We start from the raw sequence: 25,618 nt of genomic DNA on the forward strand, positions 1-25,618 counted from the left end.
CGGGGATCCAAACCACCATCTTCGAGACCAGAAATGAAAAAAATTAAGGAAGGATGAAACAAAATGAAATGAGAAAAAGAAGAATCAGCGTTAAAAATAAACTACAGAAAGCTTTTGGTTACTCTTTCTTATGATAAAATTTGTATTACTTGCAATACATGGTTGCGAGGTGAGCGATATATCCTGGAAGAGTCAAAGAATTTGAAATCACGCAATCCTGGCTACGCGCCTGAATCATATAATATTGAATATTGTGTATGCTCTAGACTTTGCTAAAAAAAAAAAAAAAAAGTATGATATTTATTAATTTTAGAATTCAATGGAAAACAAAACGATATTAACTAGTAAAGTTTGTTACTTATTACTAATTTGAGACAAATCACTTCAATGTCTTCAATATTCATTATCATTTTTTTTTTACATATATTTCATCTACTACTGTAACAATTGGGTTTATCTTGTCTAAATACATTGTATCTATTATTGATAAATTCACTATTATAATTATTGTCACACAGCCAAGTTTCACTTAAGATAATAATCTTAAATTTTGTTGTAGCGATGCCTTTACATAAATCCCTTAATTTGGTTTCAGGTTTCCGATATTCTGAAAATTAAATGCTATACAATGCATATCACCAATCGCTTAGTTTACAGCAAACTTTTGATCTCGTCTACAGTATCTAGACTGTATATTAGGATGGTTCAAAAATTAGAGAAAATTATATTTTCCGAGTTTCACTTGTGACACCCCTAACATTTGTCACGCCACTGAAAATAGATACACTGGTAAAATTTTAAATTTTTACAACAATTTTTAATGGTTGCGCAAACCGACTGAAAGTTTGAATGCTATTGGTATATACACATTGTTACACATATATTGTTATACATTTTGTTATACATATTATTATATACATATTACATAATTACACATAAAAGTATATTACTGATTATATTTAAATTATTAAAACTACGTAAAGTTTAATCGTTTTACAGTTTACAACTCTACTTTTACAGTTCAGTTTCACATATTGTGTTTACTTAGATATGGTTTCTTTGAACAGTTTTGATATTACTTCTTCTGTTCCGCACGAACTTGCACTTTTTGGTACGGTTTCTGTACCATGTCTTTTGTGATAGTACCGTTATACCCTTGTATGAGGGCAACTCCGCCTTCTACATGATCATTAACTACTTGCAAGTGTTTAACTACTTCATAATCAGCTAAGTAGTCAGTGTTGAATTTCCATGTCTCAGGATTTTGTGCAAGAAATGTTGTTCGAATACTCAGACGTTATAAAAACTGCATAGTGTACTTCGTTACGAATTTCTCGATCTAGGCATCCTGTAGGGAAACAAAAACATCTCCAAGTATTTACAGGAGTTTTGGAGACTCATCATTGCTCGTATCTGTGTTCACGTTTTTCATCATTTCTTATTTTGTTTCTGCAAACAGTTCGTCGCGAAGAGCGCCAAACCAATGAGTTTTCCGCACAAATACCATAGATGACCACGAATTTTTTTCCTGGATTTTGTAAACGACTGAATTGTCTGTTTCATATTTAAGAAGGTTTTCAATAATTCGATATCATTTCTTGCAGCAACTGCTGATGGGAACCATGCTTCCACATAAACGTTAACTAAAAAAAGTAAATAACGTAATCAACCCCTTTTCTTCTTGGTGAGTAAGGTTGAATTGGTCTTTCAAAAAACCACATTTTGAATGCGTGCTGTGCTTTTGCTATCCACCTCCACCATTGAACCTTGCAATTTTTCACTTTTCACTTTGCAAAATTTGCAAAGCGAAAAGTTTTTGAGTCCCACTATTATTTTTGAATAACTTTGCAATTTGATGTTCTGCAACTGCAAAGTTCCAAAGTCTTTGTAAAGTTCTTACTCATGAACAGGAGAGTTTCGAGGTTTGAATAATTGAAAGATGAAGAAGAAGGTTTAGAGTCACAAATTACAGTGTATAATGGGAATTTTATTTTAGAGTATGATTTGACTTCCTATAAACGACAGACATGACATAAATGCTTACGTTAAAATCCATGTAATGCATAAATAAAGTTTCTGTTGCGAAGTAGTAATTATTAACTGAGTTAATTCATGTGTTCCAGTAAAGTAAATGTGTTCCTATTATTTCATTTAGACTGAGTCCTTTTACATCCAGTATTTAACAAGTTAGTGGTAATTGTTACTATGAAGTGCTGTCGTATCAGTTTTTATAAATATTATTTATTTTGAGTCATGTTTGTTCTTAAGCAAATATTTCTGCAAGTAGATTATTTCACAATCGCTTACATGACGCACATATTAGTTTATTATGAACAGGTACAGAATAACTTTAAAAGGGTATTTTTACTGAATGCATTTTATACAAGAATTTATTAATTTTACACTTTCGTAGTTGGTATCATGTCTTGCAACAAACCCAATAAATTATCAGTTTAGTTGGGTCTCGGCGACAATTATTGTTATATATATATATATATATATACAAATCGGTTAATTAAAAATAGGAACATAAAGTTATCTCAGTCTGGGTTTTGGTTCATTTGTCCTGTGCTATGGATTTGGAGAATGTTTTCCCTTGTGTATTTGCCAAGTGTGCATCTGCGTAATTATAGCGTTAACTTTGTTAATGTTCTCCAATGTGCTACAATACGAATTCTACTTGCTCACTTGGCAAACGAAAGTATTCTTTAAACTGAAATAAATTCATGCCATGGAAGCTAATTGTGCTTTTACACATTTTCTTAGGAATCTCATCCTCACTTGATTCATCACTTGATGAATATAATAATCTCCGAAACATTTTCAAACGACAATGCCTCTTAGTCAATCATTCAGGCAAAGCGAAACTTCTCTTTGCAAAATACGATACAACTTTGCAAACTCTTCCTTTTCAGTTTTAAGATGATGATGGAACAAAAGTCAGAAATTTCTGCAAAATCTTTGCAATTTTCCCTTTGCACTTTGCACTTTTCACTTTGCAGAAATATTTTTCATGGAACATAAACCATGTTGCAAATTGAAAAGCGCAAAGTGAAAAGTTACAAAGTTCAATGATGGAATAGGCCCCTGTTGTGGTGAATAGCTCTTGGTGCCGCTAGTCGCACTCCATGGGGCTGGATTCCTCCAAGAAATATAATAGTCTGTTCCAATAATTCATAATATTCGTCTCTCGGCTGGCTACATTGAAGATGGCTACATGCGAAATCTATAAGTTCATCTCTGATATTGCCAAATTTATATTTCTTTTGCTGAACCATAGCACGTGTAATCCAAGGAATTCCAAGCTTCTTTAAAACGCTTTAAAACGCTACGTCTGGACCGGAAGATACACCTCCTTCGGAAGATGCGGAGGATACGCATACATTCCTTAAAATCTGCACCGAAAACTATCTAAAGTATGTGGTGATGACAAGCTAAATACAAAAGGCTTTCCTTAATTTCCCGCTCTATTACCACACAAGCGGCACAGTATAGTATTGCTGGTAGTTGTATCCAACACATTGCATTTACTCCGTCAACAATATCCCATGACTCAGTGCACCTAGCACATGCGGCTTGAGCCCATTCAGTCCCACATTTCAATTTTGGGGCTCCGAGCAATTGAGTTTTTCCCATTCCAGATATTATTACAAGTAGGCGATCGATGGTTTCTTGGAACAACAAGGGCGCTTGTTGCTTGGAACTTCCTCTTTATGATGACAGCTGATTCAAGACGATGGCATTCGTGAGCTCGTTTGATGGATGAACGACTCAGGGCATCTTCATCCAGATTGTGGTTCAAAAATTTGGCCATTGCTGCTATAACGAAATTTGCTTCCCTGTTAACTTCGATCTACCTAACATAGAAGCAAGTTCCGGAGTAGCAACTTACTTTCTTCCGGGTTTTTCGCTTTCGTTTTATGTCAGTTGATTTCTAAATAGCATGCTGCTGCGTGGCTTTGTATTCGTCATCAGAGTAGGTTTTACTTTATTCCAAATTACTGCCACTGCCACTATCGCTCGAAACAAAAGCATAACTGTTAGCACTAATACTTTAAATTTACCAATTCATCCCCCTATTTTTGAGTTTCACAATTGCATGCTTTGTTCATCATTGTTGGAACATTTCTACAGTGGCAAAGATGATTGCAAAAAATAATGATATGAAGTGGAAATAGGAGAACAAATGCACAAAAGCCAGTGGTGCCCACCCCCCCTTATGTCGATGACGCACCCCCCCTTAATTGTCTATCCGTAGGTGTTCTTCCATGAAAAAATATTCTTTTCGCTTAATTTTACCCCCCCCCCCATCAAACATATTTATATAGATTTTTACCCCCCCCCAAATATTTCAATGACGCAGTTTGCGTCATAGCCCCCCCTTGTGGGCACCCCTGCAAAAGCAGAATATATCCCATTGTCAATACAGCGACAAAGCACTAATTTTATTAATCTTTAAATCGATTGCGCAACCTCTAAATATTGAGCTTTTGATTTGAAATTTTATATATATTATTTATTGTAAGGGAGAACAAACTAAAGGGGTGCCTCGAAAAAATTTCGACTTTTCGAAATTTTGGACCACCCTACTGTATATATATATATATATATATATATATATATATAATTCTTCTACTTAATGACAGACTTTGATTGACGAAGATAGTTCCCCCATAGAAAATTCTTTACAATTTAGTTTTCTTTTAACCTTTCTTTTTCTGATGAAACTATCTTTGTCAAGTCGTTTAACAAACTTCACAATTATAATTGAGTTAGGCTGGCTTTGTAATTTTTCAACCTGTGGCAGACGTTGATCATTTAATCCTTGAGATTCAAATCCAAAACATTACAAACTTTTTCAACCAGGGTAATAACATCCTCATTAGAAAAAAGAGGGATACCGTGAATCTCCATAGTATTTCGTTTACTGTATTGATCTATTTCGTCAACCTGTAATTGTAACTTATCAACTTTTTTTGAGTTATTTTTTTTAGTTCATCAATTATTTTCACACACTTCCTTAAAATGTTTGCATCTTCATTCAGTTTTTTTATGATCTAAGTTAAGAGGTTTGTTTAAAACCTCTTGAGGTTGCTTATGAGATTGTTTTCAGTTGTAAGTATCCTTCTTGACGAAGAGTAATTGGTACATGTCACTTAACGAAAGGAGCTTTTCGGCAGTTTCCAAAGAGGTTTCACTTATTATAAGCCTATGACGTACTTTCTCACACAAAGCCGTAACTTGTGGGGGGGGGGCAGGGGGCAACTGCCCCCCAGGGAAGCTTCCCGCAGTTCGAGGGGAGCCCATTTTAAGACAAAAATTTTAACTCCATATATGATACGAACACGAAATCATAAATGAAGCATCAAACAGGTTCACTTATTACTTAAACAAAACAGCACACAAAAGGTAAATAAAACAAAAATGAATCGTGGACCCATTTCGATATATATTAGGGCTCTAGAAATAATATTTATTCGTATGGCTTTGAGATTTGTCAATATTGTTCCCTCGATTAATTTGTCATGTATGAAACTGTCCCAGGGGAGTAACTAACAGCCCCGCAGACCTTGCCGTGCGGAAGGGCCCACAGGCTTCGAGAGGCCCATAAAGAACAAGAGAGAGATGGAATGAGGGAGCCCAAGAATTAGGAAAAACTTTTTCTAGGGAGCTCAAATACGTGTATTAATGCTTGCCCCCCTAGAAAAAAATCTAAGTTACGGCGCTGTTCTCACAGTTCTTATGATGCCAAGCTTGATTCATGGAGCAAAGATATTTCACATCTTCTTCATTTTAATTTACGCAAACACTATGATAAATATTACCACATTCTCCATATTGTACTTTCTGGTGAATATTTTGTCGAGGTACGACATTTTCACACTTTTCACAAATACCTATTTCGTTACGAATAAGCAGACAAACTTTGTACTCACTAACAATTTAATTAAAGAGTCAATTTTTGATAGTATTCTTTTAATTGTTCGGTATTTACTGTATGGAGATCAGTAACTTTCTAATCACATTAAAAGCCACACTAAACCGAGGAAGGCAAATGACCAATTATGAAGCCGGCACAGTAGAGAAATGAGTGAGCATTCTCATATTCTCACGGAAGTCGGCCACCTAGCAGTCACAATCTGTGCAGATGGAACTCCGGAAGCAGTTTTACACACGCAGATATCCGACAATCAATACCAAAGACTGAATTTGATGGCAACGTTGAAACAGATTAGCTGTTGTAAAAGTTTCAGATCAAATAGTATACGGGAGGGGATTGGGGGTGGGGATCAGATGGAAATCTTAAAATGTGACAAAATCCTGAAAAGTTGTACGATTTATTCTTATTGGAAGAATGACCGGCAGGTGGAAGGAACACTGAAAAAGTACCAGTAAAGAAAAAAGTCCTGCTTGCGACATGCATCGCATCGCATTAGATGATCTCTGGTGCTTGTTTCGAGTCGAAAACGTATTAAATCAATTCAAATTCCTTGCAGGATGCAAGTGCTATATGGTGACTTGTGTAATTCCCAGCAATAAGTCTACGAGTGGTTTAGACAGTTTGAAAGTGGTATACCTTCTATGGAGGGTGTCCTGCGGCAGGACTAGGATCATTGAGTGGTGACGAACGAAATGAGGGAAAATATGTCTATTTCTGGAAAGGAAATAGCCACCATCTTGTTTATTATTCTTGATTTAGCAACCATCATTTGACCAGCGGTTCAAAAGTGACTGTGAAATGGCTGTCACGTCTATTAACGTTTGGTTTAAGAGACAGGGGCGTCATTTAGGGGGCAGGAGGGGGCAATTGCCCCCCCCCAAGAGTTTGAGGAATACATATAGTTTAATGTATTGTCTACTAATGTACTAATACAAAACGTCAAAGTGTTATGTCGGTGGTGCTCTTGCTCCCCTCAAGCAAAGTCTGAAATGACGCCCCTGTTAAGAGAGTGTTGTGTCTATGGCTGTAAGGAACTTTCACGTCGTTTTCAAATCGAAGATGGTGCATTTCTGAGTAGAATTGTCACAGGATATTTTAGGTTTTGATTTTTTGCCTCCTGTTGATTTGATTTGAATCAAATAAAAAGTTTGCATTTGCACTACTCTATTGCAGAGCATATTTGACATAAATAAAGTTGTATTGTATATAATGATGGCATATTCTCGTCGACACGTATGTTCGTACAAAGAGTTTTGATGAAAACAAAACATGCAAATACTATACTGAATAATGATATTACCAGTTATTGAGATTGTAATAATTGTAGTCACAAGAAGTCTCGGTGGCGAAAGAGACTAAACTCCAACCAACTAATATGTAACTGTAGAATAGATATTAATAATATTGCTATTACAGTTGCTATTGCTATTACATATTAATTAACTGTATTTGAACACATTGTAGCCACACAGTTGCAGTTTTGTGCAGTAGTGACAAATTTCAGTATTAAACTAAGTAAAGGCAAGATTCACTCTCTTAAAGTAAGAAAATTAAAAAAAAAACAACATATAATTACACAAAATCCTAAATTATATGAGTTTAAAACTGAAAAAGACCAACATTTTAGATTTTGTGTTCATATTTTTATGATTTCGCATTTTGCGACCTATGAATGTTTAAAACTTTAGAATTTATGAATGTTATACTTGTATAATATCTCGCTATTGTCAAAATTTCTCTTCTTTATTTTCAAGTAGCGATTTGTAATGAGCTTCGTCTTATTTTTCTTTGCTGACACCGGAGCTCCTTGGTGGCTAAGCGGTTGGCGTCGTCTTTGGAGTGGGAGCCCTCCGGCGGGAACACACGTGTTTCGGATCCCACTTTAAGCTGTAGATCCACGTTCTATATAGCCTTGTTGCTCTAAAGAGCACTAAAATCAAATCAAAGTAAATCAAAATCTTTGCTGATACCACACTTTTATAAACTACATTTTATCCAGCGGATGAATATCGCTTAATAGAAAGACCCTTTTAGAGGGCTTCACCCACAAAGATTCAGTTGGCATCGTTATCAGTGAGCAGTTATTGGAAATTAGTGTTTCGGGAGTGTCGTACTATTCAAATATTTTTCCTTTTTCTAAGCTATCAACAGTGATGAAAATTTTCCGGAAAAATTTGAAACGGAAAATTTTCCGATTCATTAAAACGTACTCCACTTATTCCTACATCGTTGTATAGCCGTGATGTGAGGTGGAAAATTTTCTTCTATATTTCTTCCAGAAAATTTTCCGTTCTTAAATATCAGTGATCAGATAATAATTCCTCAGTACTCATAAATTGATTAAATTCATGTATAGAATTGTTAAAAAGTGAAAGATTGTTTAAAGAATCTGAAAATTTTCATGGCTCAGACAATTTTCAGTACTATGTAGGAACAAGTGAAACAATTTTTCATGAATCGAAGAATTGTCTGTCCTGTACACATGAAAATTTTCCGGAAAAATTTGAAACGGAAAATTTTCCGATTCATAAAAACATACTCCACTTATTCCTACATCGTTGTTTAGCCGTGATGTGAGGTGATTTTTTTCTTCTATATTTTTCCGGAAAATCTTCCGTTCTTAACAAATATCAGTGATCAAGTAACAGTTCCTCAGTATTCATAAAATTAATTGAAATCATGTATAGAAATGTTAAAAAGTGAAAGATCGTTTAAATAATCTGAAAATTTTCATGAATCGAAGAATTGTCTGTTTTGTACAATGATGAAAATTTTCCGGAAAATTTTGAAACGGAAAATTTTCCGATACATAAAAACATACTCCACTTATTCCCACATCGTTGTTCAGCCGCGATGTGAGGTGGAAAATTTTCTTCTGTATTCTTCCGGAAAATTTTCCGTTCTTAAATATCAGTGATCAAGTAACAATTCCTCAGTATTCATAAAATTGATTGAATTTATGTATAGGAACGTTACAAATTGAAAGATCGTTTAAAGAATCTGAAAATTTTCATAGCTCAGACAGTTTTCAGTACTATGTAGGAACAAGTGAAACAATTTTTCATGAATTGAAGAATTGTCTGTCCTGTACAGCGATGAAAATTTTCTGGAAAATTTTGAAACGGAAAATTTTCCGATTCATAAAAACATACTCCACTTATTCCTACATCGTTGTTTAGCCGTGATGTGAGGTGAAATTTTTTCTTCTATAGTTTTCGGGAAAATCTTCCGTTCTTAACAAATACCAGTGATCAAGTAACAGTTCCTCAGTATTCATAAAATTGATTGAAATAATGTATAAAAATGTTTAAAAGTGAAAGATCGTTTAAAGAATCTGAAAATTTTCATGGCTCGAATCATGGCAATTTTCAGTACCATGTAGGAACAAGTGAAACAATGTTTCATAAATCGAAATATTTTGTCTTGTATGGAAAAATTGAAGAACTTTTTTATGAGTCGGAAAATTTTCATCATTTTGAAGCAAAAAGTAAAACAACGTTTTGTGAATCGGAAAGTTTTATTGCTCTGTAGAAACAAATGTAAGGAATTTTCATGAATCGGAAAATTTTCATCACTATGTATTTGGTCTAGGAATTAATTCGTGCGGTTTTACAAAAGATGGCGTAACTAGCTTATTGTCCCATAGTTTCGTTGATCCAAACATGCGTTGAAAACTACTGTCATTGAGCATCTTGTTTAGTATATGTCAGTTGCTTGAAGCGGAAACAACAACATTTTTTCTTCAACTGAAAATGGCGCATTTTGTGCGTGATAAAGTGTTTTTGCGGGGAGTTATTCTTTATTGCTTTAACATGAAGAAAAGTGCTACCGCAAGTCATCATATTTTAGTGGAAGTGTTTGGTGACCATGCTCTAGCTGAGCGAACGTGTCAGAAGTGGTTTGCACGGTTTAAAGGTGGTGATTTTAGCTTGGAAGACCAAAAGCAATTTGCACAGCCAAAAGAATTTGAAGATGAAGAATTGAGAGCATTGCTTGATCAGGATTCGTGTCAAACGCAGGACGAACTTGCAGAAGCATTTGGAGTTGAGCAAACAACAGTTTCCAAACGTCTCAAAGCCATAGGAATGATTCAAAAGATGTCTTATTGGGTTTCACATGAATTGAAAAGAAAGACGTTGAAAGAAGAAAAACCGTTTGCGAATTGCTGCTTCAAAGACAGAAAAGGAAGGGATTTTTGCATCGAATTGTAACTGGTGATGAGAAGTGGATTCATTACGAGAATCCTAAACGAAAAAAGGCCTGGGTGAAGCAAGGTGAACCAGGTCCTTCACAACCGAAACGAGATATTCATTGTGCAAAGGTTATGCTGTATATATGGTGGGATTTGAAACGTGTGGTGTACTATGAACTTCTGAAACTTGGTGAAACTATTAATGGGCACCGCTATCGACAACAATTAATGCGTTTGAAGCAAGCTCTGGCCTGAAAACGACCAGAATGGAATAACAGGCATAATAAACTTATTTATCAAGATGATAACGCTCGACCACATGTCGCAAAACCGGTCAAAACCTATTTGGAAAATGTCGGATTGAAAGTGTTACTCCACCCGCGATATTCACCAGACACTGCTCCGTCTGACTACTACTTGATCGATTGCATGAATAACGATTTGATTGGACAGCGGTTCACTTCTTTAGAAAATATCGAAAAATGGATCTTTGATTAGATTGCGTCAAAAGATGAGGAATTCTTTCGACACGGAATCCGTAAATTGCCTGAAAGATGGGAGAAAGTAGTGGCTAGCGATGGACAATATTTTTGTTAACGTATTCATTTACTTTGTTTTTGAAATAAAGCTTCAATTTTTATTAAAACCCGCACGAATTAATTCCTAGACCAAATAGAAACAAGTGAAAACACTTTTCATAATCCGGACAGTTTTGGATATTATGTATAGTGATGTTAGGTGGAAAATTTTCCACTATATTTAACTGCGCATTGAGATATACAATTCCTGTAGAGGAAAATTAGCCAGCAACAAATTATAATTTTCCAATTAGATTTTGGGAACCAGAAAATTTTCTAATATTTCAAGTTGTGAAGTAAAAATTTACATATTGTTTCTCTCTCTCTCTCTCTCTCTCTCTCTCTATTATATCTACTTATTTATAAATGTTGCAGAATGTAAGTCTATAAAATTAGTAAAGCTATGAGAAAACCGTCTTATACGTATTAAACTGACGAAATCTAATATTGTAAGATCAAAGGTGGATTCTGAGGGAAGAACGCATTGAAGTTTTTCAAACATTCTTGAAATGAAGAATCGTTAGATTTTCACTTCATGAAACTTTGTAAGACAATACTTATTACCAATAAATTCTACGGGTAAGCAACGATGTAGGAATAAGTGGAGTATGTCTTTAAGAATCAGAAAACATTCATGACGTTTAATAAATTGAAATTTTAAATAATAGAATTGGATATTTGTACTCTACGAACTCATGTTTTCTCTGCACTTTGCATACTCACACACACACACACACACACACATACACACAGAGAGAGACAGAGTGTGTGAGAGAGAGAGGGAGAGAGGAGTTGAATTGAGTTGATTTTGAGTTTAACGTTCCTTTCAGCAGCGAGACTATATAAGACGGGACCAACTGATTAACGTGAAATCCGAACTACATGAGCTCCCACTGGAAATCGAAGCCAGGTCTTCCATGCCACAGGCGCGTATGCTAACTGCTTAGCAACGAAGGAACTCGCAGATTAAGAGAGAGAGAGAAACACTGTGTAAAAGTTTACTTCCCAACTTGAAATATTAGAAAATTTTCCGGTTTCCGAAAGCTAATTGGAAAATTATAATTTGTTGCTGACTAACTTTCCTCCACATAAATTCAAGTTTGTAGCTCTATGTGCAGTTAAATATAGTGGAAAATTTTCCACCTAACATCACTATACATAATATCCAAAATTATGAAAAGTTTCTTCCACTTGTTTCTACATAGTGATGAAAATTTTCCGATCTATGAAAATTCCTTTCTCTTGTTTCTACAGACCAATAAAACTTTCCGATTCACTAAACGTTGTTTTACTTTTTGCTTCAAAAGGATGAAAATTTTCCGACTCATAAAAAGTTCAATTTTTCCATATAAGACAGAAAATATTTCGATTCATGAAAAATTGTTTAACTTGTTCCTACATACTACTGAAAATTGTCTGAAACATGAAAATTTTCAGATTCTTTAAATGATCCTTCATTTTTTTACATTTCTGTACATGAATCCAACCAATTTGATGATTGCTGAGGAATTGTTACTTGATTACTGACATTTTTTAGAACGGAAAATTTTCCGGAAAAATATAGCGGAAAATTTTCCACCTCACATCACTAGCTATCAAACCTACCGAGGAATGTAATCAAAATGCGAAAGTTATGTGATCTTTGACCTCTGCTGTCTCTCAACGACTGACACATGTATTTTCCATTTTATTTACGAATATCGAGCAAGCACGAAGAACATAATGCTTTCTTCCTTATGAATTCTTCTATATAGTAAATTTGGTAAGTACATCTATATTACTATTGTCATAAATGCACCTTTGAATTTATTATTTTTCAGTTTATATTTATTTTAAATATGATTATATACTATATTTGTTTCTAAAAATTATTTCATGTTTTGCTTTTCACATACAATAAGTATTTTTTTATTGTATTTATCGAGATTCCAAGGGCGGTTTCGTTTCAGCATCGCTTCGCAAAGAACTAGTAAGAAGAGAAACATCAATAACAGATTATTACGGGTATATCGCCCATAGCAAATGCAATATAGTTATTTTCTATTTACTCTTGACCACCTTGGAAAATTTTCTGCCGACACTCATGCTACGAATGTTCTCTGTTTTCTTCATCTATAATTGAAACATTTCTATAAGCGAAACATTTCCTCTCTGAATGGTCACACTAACAAACGATCATCGGTTTCGTGTTACGAAGTTGAAGGAATGAAAAGAGAGAACAATAGTTGTGTAATTCTTGTGTATTCCCTCTGCTTGCTGGCTAATTTGATCAACAAGATGATGAAGGATATTAGTAAATCTATAACTTAGAATTGCATTTGGTATTCCGGGACTTAAAAGGATAGAACACTATTGATGTTGCGAATGTTTGCTTTAATTTCGTATATTATCTCCTTCTACAACTATATCAGTAGAAACAAAGTTAAGAGAATAAATATTGCACTATCGTGAAGTGCATTGTAGATAATTAAGAGTAAAAAAAATAGAAATCACAATTAAATTATAATGTGTATGAAGATTATGACCTAAGATAAATGCATAAACATTAGAGAACTAAATCTCTATTTGTTGTTCATAAAACAAATTAATGCACTAATTAGTTTCTGAATCAAAAATAAATATATTTTAACCTATAATAATATTTTCTTGTTATTCACTGTTTATTGCAGAAATAATGATGGAAATTTTGTCTATATGCGATGTCAATATATTGATGTTATCCGTCCACTATAGTTGTAGTTTATAGTTCATAATTAAATATTAGCACCGGCGATAAAAGTTCACTCGAGTTTCCATCACGAGTTGCAACATACATTTTAATACTTATTGGTGTCCCAGTTAGATTAAACTTACTTTATTTAACACCAGAACTTTCTAGTCCAATAATTAATCCAAGAAATTAAATTCTTTATTCTGTTAAGTTACTGCATTTATTTAATAGTATATTACATACCGGACCATTGTCTTTTATAACACATCAGTTACTTCATTGTGGTAGATGAGGTGAAATTAAATTTGTAGTTTAAAATTTTATTTATGCAGTTTTTGCTAGTGAGACGGGCGACAATTAGTAATATAAAAGAAAATGACTAATCATCTGGGAAGCTTTCATATTTAATTGATAAATTATTTCTACAATACATACTTACTTAATTCCACATACAATTAAAATTTACTCTAATTTCGTTCTTAGATGCTAATCACATTCTTGTCTATGATCTCAGCCAGAAAAATTTGCATCTGGAATACGTTATTTCAGTTATTAATACTATGATGTTGACTAACATTCCAATAATAAATAAATAAAGTAAAGATTTAATGTGGGACAAAGTTAACGGAATGACCTCAGTAGTTTTACGAATTTTTCGCACACCATTGTGGTCTTCCAGGAATTCCTTCATCCATTTTTCCTCAAGTCCCGCTTCTATCATTCGTGTAATTATATCATTTATCTTTGGAATGTAAGGGGAAAATCTACGGGCTGGAAATGCCCCAAATATATATTCTATGACATCGCTACCCACATGATATTGAAGAATACCATCCTCTGAAGTGCAATATTTAGCAACAATTTCAGCGGCGTAAACAAGTTCAATTACTATTCGATCTTGCTGTTTTGCAAGTAACTTTAGAGAGTTTATTCCACTAGCAACTGGTTTAGTTCTTGTGGATATTGTCCTTATTGTAGGATCTACTGAATCTGTGACCAATCTCATAAACTTGAAATATAATTCTATAGGCAGGTTTGAGTCTAATACGTCATGTCGAGAATCAATGCTAGGGTAGTATTTACGTTTAACCATGTAGCTTAAGAGTTTTCCTTCATACAAGGAACTTATGATTAAAGAACTTGCTGCTGTAAATATAAATATTGTTCTTAATGCTCTTCGAACTGGTTTACGATCAACGGATATTTGTAGCATGATTGACGATATATATAATAATGTTGTACTAATATGTGTGCGATTCCTTTTTCTTAAGAGTATACACTGAACCATGCGTTCGGTAGATATAATGAACACAAACATTGCTCCGAGAGCTGTCCAAAGATATGTTGTGAATGGAAGGAAGAACATCATCCAATGAGGAATTAGATTCGGTTTAGGAGTAAAGAAGACAAATTCAAAAAACTGATTGACTTTTGTAAACTCAACCATTTCAGAAAATTCAATTAAAAGAGGCATAGGACAAGAAGCAATATCTGCATATTTATTAACAGTTTCTATCGCATCACTAAAATCAGTAGTTTTCTTATTTTCTGGATTGGTGACTATGGGTGTAAAGTTCATGTGATTAATTGCTGTTTCTAAAATTTTCCTTTGAAAATATAAAGTCCCATCTGTTTTGTTTTTCAATGTAGGCTCATCTGCTAAATCAAACTGTGCAATGAAAAGAGGATATCCATACGCATTTGATATTTTCTCTTCAAAATTTTGTTTTATATTTCCTAAAGTATTGTAAAATATTTGTATATTTCTACATCTCTCGTTATTCAAATTATTTCTTGTGGTAAAAGGACTATATGAAGCAAGAATGCGACAGCGTTTGTCACGTATACATGTTTTCGGATTTACTATCATTAGAACATGTAAAATTTGTCTCTCACAAAACTTCTGAAACGTGTTTCTTAATACTCCATCGTCAATAGCCACGTTTACGTAATACACTAGGATTATTGCTCTTCCGTTCCAATAATTAAGATTCTCAATTTGTTTCAGTGTGTAATCGAGGAAATTTGAGTTTTGTAGTAACAAAATAAAACAATTACTTTTCATGTTCGTTCGATAAGGATAGATGGTTTGTGAAACTGTAGATCTATTATGTGGAAAAATGTATTCGATAGTGCTTGGAATGTTACATTTCTGAAATAATAGTTTCACAACGCCTTCTACATAATTTGAAGGCTTTATCGAGCTAACAACACTAATTTGATTATTATTGGTTGCACATTTAAAACTACAAAATATTTTGACAATTTCGAATGTATTTTGGTGATTGCTCACTCCAATTCCTTCAATCTCCGTGAATGAATGTTTGTTGTAGATAGTTCCTTCAATAAAAGACGCTAGTACAAATTGAAGAATTGTTCCAGTATAAACTCTCATTATTAAATCTTAAATCCTGTGTTTCGTCAATGCAATCTGAAATATTGACCAGATATTTTTATTAAGTCATGTTTTATTAAAAAATGTAATCATGTATTTAAAAAATAAATAAGACACAATTTCTAAAGATAAATTCTATTTAAGATACAATTATTTGTTTTTATTATCGACGTGTTAATAATTCAAATCAACAAACTTTCTCCATTTGTACTTCGGAATATGTTCAGAATTGTGCATCAAAACCAAGTAATTTAATCGTACGAATTGTTACTTAGCAGACTAATTCAACTTAACCTAAACCAAATCCATATTGAAGGGGGATGACGGTTGTTATGCAAAATGGAAGATCTCTCTGAGCTTTAAAAGGGCCAAATTATTGGTACACAGTTAGTTGCTGTAAGTATAAATGTATGAAGTGTGTTGAGGTGTTGCAAGGAACGGTCTCAAAAAGGATGATGACATCCTACAGAAATCACGACAAAACTATGTCCATGAAGACGACATAGACAGAAGAGAAGTATCCGTGAGAGGGATTGTCGAGCGCTGAGGAGAATTGTCCCCAAGGGCCACAGAGTAAATGCGGGTAAAATGAAGGTGGAATCTCAATCAGCACTGGAGCAATTTATTGTGACAATCACAGTTACATAACCTGAATACTGGTGCTAGGATTGCGATTTCCATGCCTTAATTACCTCTAACAACTCTTCAGAGCGAAAACTGGTGCTGAAAATACTGAACGTGAGCTGTCCGTGATTGGAAGTGCGAAATTTGCTTCGATTAGCCCTCTTGCATCTTGTGTCTAACAACAGGCTGTTAACCCTTAAAAACTGACGAGCCTCATATCACGCAAAAATGTAAATCGTCCGGTACGGTTGAGCTGATATCACGCGTCGCCGCGTGGGTCCTTCATACTCGCGTTTCTTCGTTTCAGAACCGCTGGTGTTGGTTAGTTTCGCAGAAAAAAAATGTTCTTCATGTTTCGAAACACCCATACCTACAAGATAAGCGTCATATATCTATTTCTGGCTCCACACAATCAACATAAGGAAGGCTTGTTATTGTATTTAAAACAAAATTAAAACGCAGAAAGAAATCTTATCACTTACGTTTTGTTTTATGTATCTCTGATTTTAGCAGACACACGTGCAGACAGTAGAATGGAAATCCTTGATAAGATTCGGACACTCAATATTAGTGGACGGAGAGTAGTTATGGGGACACTTGACCCAACTTTGTGATGAATTTTCCATCTTTCCCAGGTCCTGATCCCAAGGACTCGATTTTCCAGTGTCGCACGATACGCCATGGCCCACGTACCGCCCAACCATGGAAAATCGAACACCCCGAAAACTTGTTCTCTTTTATGAGGGTGTACTCGTTCCCCTTTATGAGCACTTTTTCATCCCTATTTTAATATAGCAACAATTACATAAGACAATGTAACATAGCAAAGGCTACTAAGTTAACAGACAATAATGGATGTATTCGTTCTCTTTTATGAGTACTTTTTCAACCCCTATTTTAATACAACAGAAATTACTTAATACAATGAACATATAATCCAATCAGATATTACACAGAGACTACGAACATAGCAGAGCTGATAAAAGAGTATGCACTATTTTCTAACCATTATTTAACATAGCACAGATTACACCCCTATTTAATACAGCAGAGAATATGAACCAGTAGCAGGGGTGTATTCGTTCTCTTCTATGAGCACTTTTTTTTACTCGTATTTTAACATAGCAAAAATGACATAAGACTATGAGCACAGAGACTACGAACGCATATTTTAACAGCACTCCTATGTAACAAGCAAAGACTACTAACACAACAGAGAATAATGGGGGTGTACTCGTTCCCTTTTATCAACCCCTATGTAACATAGCATAGAATACATAACACATATTTTAGCAGCACTCCTATGTAACATAGCAAAGACTATAAACACATCCATGGCATACCGCAAATCCTTATATATCATAGTAGATATTACACAAGAAAGGCTAGCATTAGACTATGAGTACATTTTCCAACCCTATTTAACATGGCACAGATTTGACCAGGTACAATAAACTGTATTTGACACGTTTCAGGGGTGTACTCATTCTCTTTTATGTCCACTTTTTTCAACCCCTACTTTAACATAGGAGAAATTACAGAGACTACAAACACCTATTTTTGCAACCCTCTGTGTATAAAAGAGTATGACCTATTTTTAACTACTATTTAACATAGCACAGATTACAACCCTTATTTAATAAGCAGATATGTGAATTCGTTCCCTTCTATCAACATCTATGTAACATAGTAGATATTACACAAGCATCACCTGGTACTACATGTCCCAAAAGTACTGAACATCGAGGTCAAAGGTCAAATGTTTAAACCCTAATAACTCGTAAGCGAAGCAACATATTGAGGTGTTGTTTCCACATTTAGTAACAAATCATCAACTACTACATGTCTCAAAAGTACTGACCATCGAGGTCAAAGGTCGAATATTTAAACCCGAATAACTCGTAAACGGAGCAACATATTGAGGTACTGTTTCCACAATTAGTAACAAGTCATCAACTACTACATGCCCCAAAAGCACTGACCACCGAGATCAAAGGTCAAATATTTAAACCCAAATTAATCGTAAACGGAGCTACATATTGAGGTACTGTTTCCACAATTAGTAACAAGTCATCAACTACTACATGCCCCAAAAGTACTGACCATGGAGGTCAAAAGTCAAATATTTAAACCCGAATAGCTCGTAAACGGAGCAATGTATTGAGGTGCTGTTTCCACATTTAGAAACAGGTCATTAACTACTGCATTAAGATCATATTGTATTATTTAAATAAACAAAGGGATAAATTGAGTGAGCTATTCAATTTTGTACCAATGAGGAATGCTATTTTAACTAGCTCAGAATTTCTATACCTTTTTGTACTATTTAAACAAAATAAAAGAATAAATTTGTACTAACCAGAAAAAGCGAAGAAGTTTCATTTTAACTAACTCAAAATTTTATATCATTTTACTACTCAAATAAACGAAGGAATAAATTTGTGTGACCTATTCAGTTTTCTAGCAAACAGAAAAAGGAAAGAATTAACGTTTTGGACTATTCAAATAAACGAAAAAATGAATTTGGATGGAGTATTTATTTTTGTAGTAACGAGAAATAAAGCAAAGATATGCCATTTTAACTAGCTCAATATTTCTGTACCATTTTGTATTATTTAAACAACGAAGGAATATATTTGAGTAGTCTATTCAATTTTGTACCAACGGGAAAAGCCATTTTAACTATCTCAGACTTCTAGGCCATGTCGTACTATTTAAACAAATGAAGTGATAAATTTGATTGACGTATTCAATTTTGTACCAACGAGAAATGCCACTTTAGCTCAGAATGTCTATACCATTTTGTACTATTTAAACAAACAAAGGAATAAATTTGTACTAACTAGAGAAAGCGAAGAAGTTTCATTTAACTAACTCAAAATTTTATATCATTTTGTAATACTCAAATAAACGAAGGAATAAATTTGTGACCTATTCAGTTTTGTAGCAAGCAGAAAAAGGAAAGAATTAACATTTTGTACTAATCAAATAAACGAAGGAATAAATTTGGGAGGCCCATTTCGTTTTGTACCAACCACGAAAAAAAGCGAAGAAGATCCATTTTAACTAGCATAATATTTCTGTACCACTCAAATAAACGAAGTAATAAATTTGAGTGACCTATTCAATTTTGTAGCAATCAGAAGAAAAGCAAAGAACGTCCATTTTAAATAGCTCAGCATTTTAACCTTTCTGGGGGATTCAAATAAACGAAGGAATAAATTTGAGTGTTATATTTTTTGTGGTACTAGATTTTGTACTATTTTGTATTTTGTTGTGTCACCCAAAGAAAGGATCACTTTAAAGTAGCATTGCTAAATAAATTTTAATTGCCTCTCCCGTCAATAAGTAAGGCTCATTGTTATATGATTAATGGACATGCGTTTAGTGAATTGGGTCTTACATTTAGTATAGATTTACAAAATACTAACGACGACTCTAAAGTCCAAAGTTTCCCGGTCACTAACTACATATTTGAATGTAATATTTAACCAACCAGAGCTGCCATTGGTTACAGACGAAAAATATTCAATTAGAAGAGAATTGCGTCATAATTCAATTTTAACTTAATTCTGTACAACAGACTCCATAGCAATTAGCGTTTTAAGGGATGAAGACGTACTAAGGAAAACTGATGGACGACGAATCATGTCAATAATAAAAAAGAAGAAACAGCATGCTTGGCCACTTTGGATCACAGTGTTGATACAGGAAAAGGCAGAAGGAAAACCAGACGAAGAATAGATCATATCAAATAGGTAAGAAAATAATTTCGGCTGAACCAATTTTGGCGGTAACCTGATTTAGTGATTTTTGTTCCGTTTTAGTGCCCTTTTTATATGCTGATAAAAGAGTACGGCCCTTTGCTAAAGTAACGTTGACTTGGAAAAAAATATTGTGTAGAGAATCCTAATCAGTATATTTCTTTTTATGTAATCATAGTCTTTTATTAGCTCTGCTGTGTTCGTACTCTTATGTAATTTCTGCTATGTTAAAATAGGGGTTGATAAGTGCTCATAAAAGGGAACGAGTACACCCCTAAAAAGTGGTAGTAAAAGGGAACGAGTGCACCCTCATAAAAGAGAGCGAGTTTTGGGGGTGTTCGATTTTCCATGGCTGGACAGTACGTGGGTCATGGCGTATTGTGCGACACTGGAAAATCGAGTCCTTGGGATCAGGCGGGACCTGGGAAAAGTGGAAAATTCATCACAAAGTTAGGTCAAGTGCCGCCCATACCACTGCGGAGGATGAGGGTTGTTTCTTTGTCCTGTAGACTAAACAATATGGGTTCAGCACCGAACCCGTTTTTAGCAGTGCTTTAAAAGAACACAAAGAAATCTGTGTGTTCACCCTTCCTTGTTTATCGGGTTCACTAATACAAAATACACAAAACCCTGAAACTTCAATATTTCTGTGTGTGTGTGTGTGAGAGAGAGAGAGAGAGAAAGACCAAACTCGTCTTTTACACGCGGAAATCACGTGACTTCCCTTCGTTGAACTGCCTTTGTTGGTAGGTGGTCAATTTGCAAGGTGCCAGAAAAATTATAGCATCAATACTATTTCATATTTCGATCTGAAACAAACTGATTTTGCACTGGGAAGGTTGTAGTTACATTTCCAGTGATAATTTTCTACAAACCAAATCGAAAAATTGTGAGTTTGGGGGTCTTTCTCCCAAATTTTATGATTTTTTCTACAATTTTGGGATTTTGCCTCTTGGCCCCGCTGGATTTGGACAAAGTATCTCAAATGCAACAAAAATATAGCAGGAACCTTGCCTAAGAATATAAAGGTAATTTCATAAAATGGTCTCATTTATCAACGCCATAATTAATTTTTTTGGAAGACATTACAATGACATAAATTTCACGCATTTTTTCTAATTTGCAAGTTATCAGAAAAATTTATAGTAACAATACTATTTCATATTTTGACCTGTAACAAACTGATTTTGCATCGGGAAAGTTGTAGGTAGATTTCCAATGACAATTTTCTGCAAACCAAATCTAAAACGGGTGGGCTTGGGGATCTTTTTCCCACGAATTGATGTTTTTTCTACAATTTTGAGCTTTTTCATTCTGGCCCCACTGAATTTGCACAAAGCATCATAAATGCTACCAAAAATTATATTAGAAACCCTAGACAACAAAATACTTTTTATTTTATGTCTGTGCACAATAGAAGTTTGGTTTCGTTTTTGTTTCATATACTGCGTTCTTTTCACATCTCGTTGGTCCTGAGTTCGATTCCAGTTGAACAATTAAACGAAATTTTATCATTTGTAATAATGATACTTTCAGTGTTAGATAATAAAAAATATTGAATTTCTCTCGGTCGTAGTGTTGAAACGACTTTCTTCAGTTCTCTAGCAATTGAAAAGTGACCTGCGAAACACAACTAGAAGATGTCGTCAGCTGTATCATCCTTGATTCGTACTGTCTGGGAACATAACGTGTTTAGCGAACAATTGATGAATACGTAAGGAATATCGTTACTATGGGTCAAAAATACGACTGATAAAACACAAATGTTATTGTTTTCCAGCAATTGCTTATAAGTTTCTACTACTCCCTCTACTACCACTACTGTTATAAATATTAACGTTTAAATCAATTCACCATTTCTGATATGTTTCATATACCTTCCATATCAACAAAAAAAACTTGAAATTCAATCAAAAACTTCATAAAATATAAAATATGTAGCTAAGTCTCCACTTTCCAATAATAATAATAATAATAATAATAATAATAATAATAATAATAATAATAATAAAGAAATAACATAATTACAATACCAATTACGTAAACAATACCTTCCAACAAAGAAAAAACAATTGTCACGACAGGACTCGAAACTGGGTCTCTGCCATTCGAGTTCGTTGCTTTACTACTCTACTACAAATTCCTCACATAAAGAAAATAAACTAGTAGCTACGGAGGATAAAAATAGAACTCTCTATTTCTACATGTGTTAATACAATTCAAAGAATGAGAAAATAATGTCTGCAGTCTCTTCTTTGGAAATTACAAGTTAAGGTGAGCAAAATAGTAATGTAAATCGGGGCCACTGTTCCTTACAGACATGTTTTTAGGGGGCACTGCCCCCTGGAGCTCTGTGAGTGCCTCCTCCGAAGGAGACCAAAATAATACGTCTATAATATAATAATAAGTAGAATAGTGCCAGCAGTGCCCCCGGAATACGAAGTGTGGCCCCCCGGAATATAGTTTCTGAAAAAAACTCTGATCGGGACTATCGTTAAAAACAATGAGGTAGCGTGAACTTGAAGAACGTTTCGTGATATTTTCCTCATTGACGAAGATCTATATAATTTGTTTTCGAGTTAAAAAAGAAAATGTCGATTAATTCACTATGACACTCACATAAGCAACCTCTCCTTATAGGACCACTAATATTTTTTGTATAGCCTTACATGCAACGATTTTAACTAGCTAATAGTTTGGGTGAAAGCTGAAGTAACGCGATAGATAAGTGGTTAGCGCATTGAACTTCTTTTCGGTGGTCCCGGGTTAAAATGCCGGCCAGGTTGAAACTTTTTTCAAATATTTCAACATCAATGTATACTCAGTGTGACAAGCAAGATCTGTTTCTCTCCAGAAACAAAAATATGTTTGAATGAGGAGAACTGGAGAAGGTCAGTCAATGGAGGAAATCATTTACAAACTTATTTCCAGCAGTTGTTCTAGATTTGACATTTTAATCTATTTTGAAGAATTTTCTGATTCATACGTTGTCAGTATTTTTATTTCTCTGAACATTCAGTATATAATGAAATAATACATTACATACATAGAAATACTGAGAATAATATATGGTGTTCATTGGACAACACGCTCTGAACCAGACAGATTGATCTTAGAATGGAGAAATGTTTCTTGCGTCATCTACTCACAATTTTACTTGCATAAAGACTCAGTGCTACTAACTGCTGTCAGTGCCGAGAAAAGTTGCATGTAAGTTGGGTTGCATCTGTCCAGGCGTTTTAAAACTGCAAATGACCTGGACCCCAAGTATTGGATTTAGAGCACTTAGAGGGAGGGAGGAGATACTTTGTTGGTGATTGTACTACTTCAAGCTTGAGTATCGAATTCGCATAATTTAAAAGTACACTGTAATTTCACATTGCGAAACAAAACTCACTTATTATTATTATTACTAACTGAATATTGAATATATACTGGTTGACAATTGTTACGGAACATATTTTCAGCTATAACTTTTTAAAATACAATCAGCGTAAAGGAAGTGACGAATATATTAGTGCCGGTATTACATCAGCATTATTGGTCAAATATAACAGGAATTCGCCATCATGGAAAGAAACAGGGCATAAAACTAAGCAAAAAGCGCATTATGGAGAGATTTAATGAAATCTCACTTATCATGAATACAAAGGGGTTTTGAACAAATCAGTAAATTGTATGACCACCTCGGACACCAAAACATGCTTCAAATCTGTTAGCCATGCTGTCCGCTAGACAGTTAAAGATGACGGATTCCGCTGAGCAATCTGTCGGCTAAAAGCATCCCAGGTATGCTCAATTGGCTTCAGATTTTACAACATAATTTATTTTCACACTCCCTAGGTCTCTCTAACTTGGGCGGTTCTGTGTGGATGTGCATTGTCGTCCATTAACACGAAATTTGGGCGTATTTCACCACGAGAATGACGTACGTATTCTGTTAGGACCTTGTTGCAATGTCCCTCTAAGATAACGGGTCCTGTTGGAAAGATGTATAGTCAGGGGTGTAGCCACGTGGGGGTCATCGAAGCCAGGCTCTCCCAAATAATTTCCTGGCCCAACCAAATGACCAGCTTTCAAAACATCATCGTACGATTACCGCGCTTCAGTCATTAAAAATAACAAAGTTTACATATAATTAAAGTGAAAAATAAAATAGTATGGAAAAATACTATTTTACCAAACCGATCGAAAAATAGTAGGGTATCTCTTGCTTATACCGATCGGAAAATAGTATGGTATACTTTTTTGTGACAGCAGATTACACAATTTATTGCGATTTATATTTGGCAATTTGATGATAAACGTTTCAACAAGGTACTCTAAATACTACCATAAAACAATGGTACTAAACTAATTCTGGCGTGCGTGTGTAAAGTCGGTTAAGTCAAAAAAATCAGAAATTGAGATTTTTGCAAGGTCTTGTGTAAAAAAAAAAAAAAAAAAATCTGCATCTTTGTGTCTAGTCGGCTAAGTCATAACTTCATATTTAAGAGAGATATGGAAGTGTGCATAATCAGACAAATGGGCAAAGTTAATGTTTTGCGTGTGTAAAGACGGTTAAGTCAGAAAAACGTGACTTGTCTGACTTTGAACTATTCTTACTTATGTGCGTAGTATAGGGTTACCAGATCGTGAAAGTGAAAAAAGAGTACACTTAGCAATGACGAAAAAAAAACAATATAAATCAATAAAGTGTAACTGAAATTTCACTGTAATAATAATAATAATAATAATAATAATAATAATAATAATAATAATAATAATAATAATAATAATAATAATAATAATAGATAAATATTATGCAAGTTTCCCATAATTTATTAATAAAAATAATTCTAATAATGAGTTTGATAACCAACAAATGTTTAACATTCTTTCCACTACAATACAGTAAAGCCACGATTATCCGCGAATTGAGTGTCAAAGGATTACCCAAAAAGAGAGACTAAAAATAAGGTGCAAACACGAAAAAAAATATTTCAGCATAAAAACTATTTTCTATTGTACAAAAAATATAAAACTTTTTAATATATTGTAAACTACAACAGAAACCTTTGCTCTACGTCTAAATCACTAAAATAAAGAACAATAAACAAAGGACAATACTATTCTGTAAAAAAAAAAAAAAAAAAAAAAATCAGTTACGCCTTTTTAAAACAAATCAGTCACTCATCTTTGCTTCTTGCTCTCGAAATACCTTTTCGCAGCACTAGTGCATAATCGCGGCTTTACTGTAACATTTTTTTAAACGTAACTTTGAATTGACTGTGATAATTACTATATCAAGATTAAAAGGAAGAAAATGAAATCCTAATTAAAATAACTACGATTGTCTACAATATTTTAACCACACGCTTAAAACAAAGTTTTACCTTACAAATTAGTTGTACTTCGATGAATTTCTGACTTTC

This window comes from Thermobia domestica, chromosome 10 (genome assembly GCF_964235325.1).
Source record: "Thermobia domestica chromosome 10, izTheDome1.hap1.1, whole genome shotgun sequence".
In the NCBI taxonomy this organism is placed as follows: domain Eukaryota; kingdom Metazoa; phylum Arthropoda; class Insecta; order Zygentoma; family Lepismatidae; genus Thermobia; species Thermobia domestica.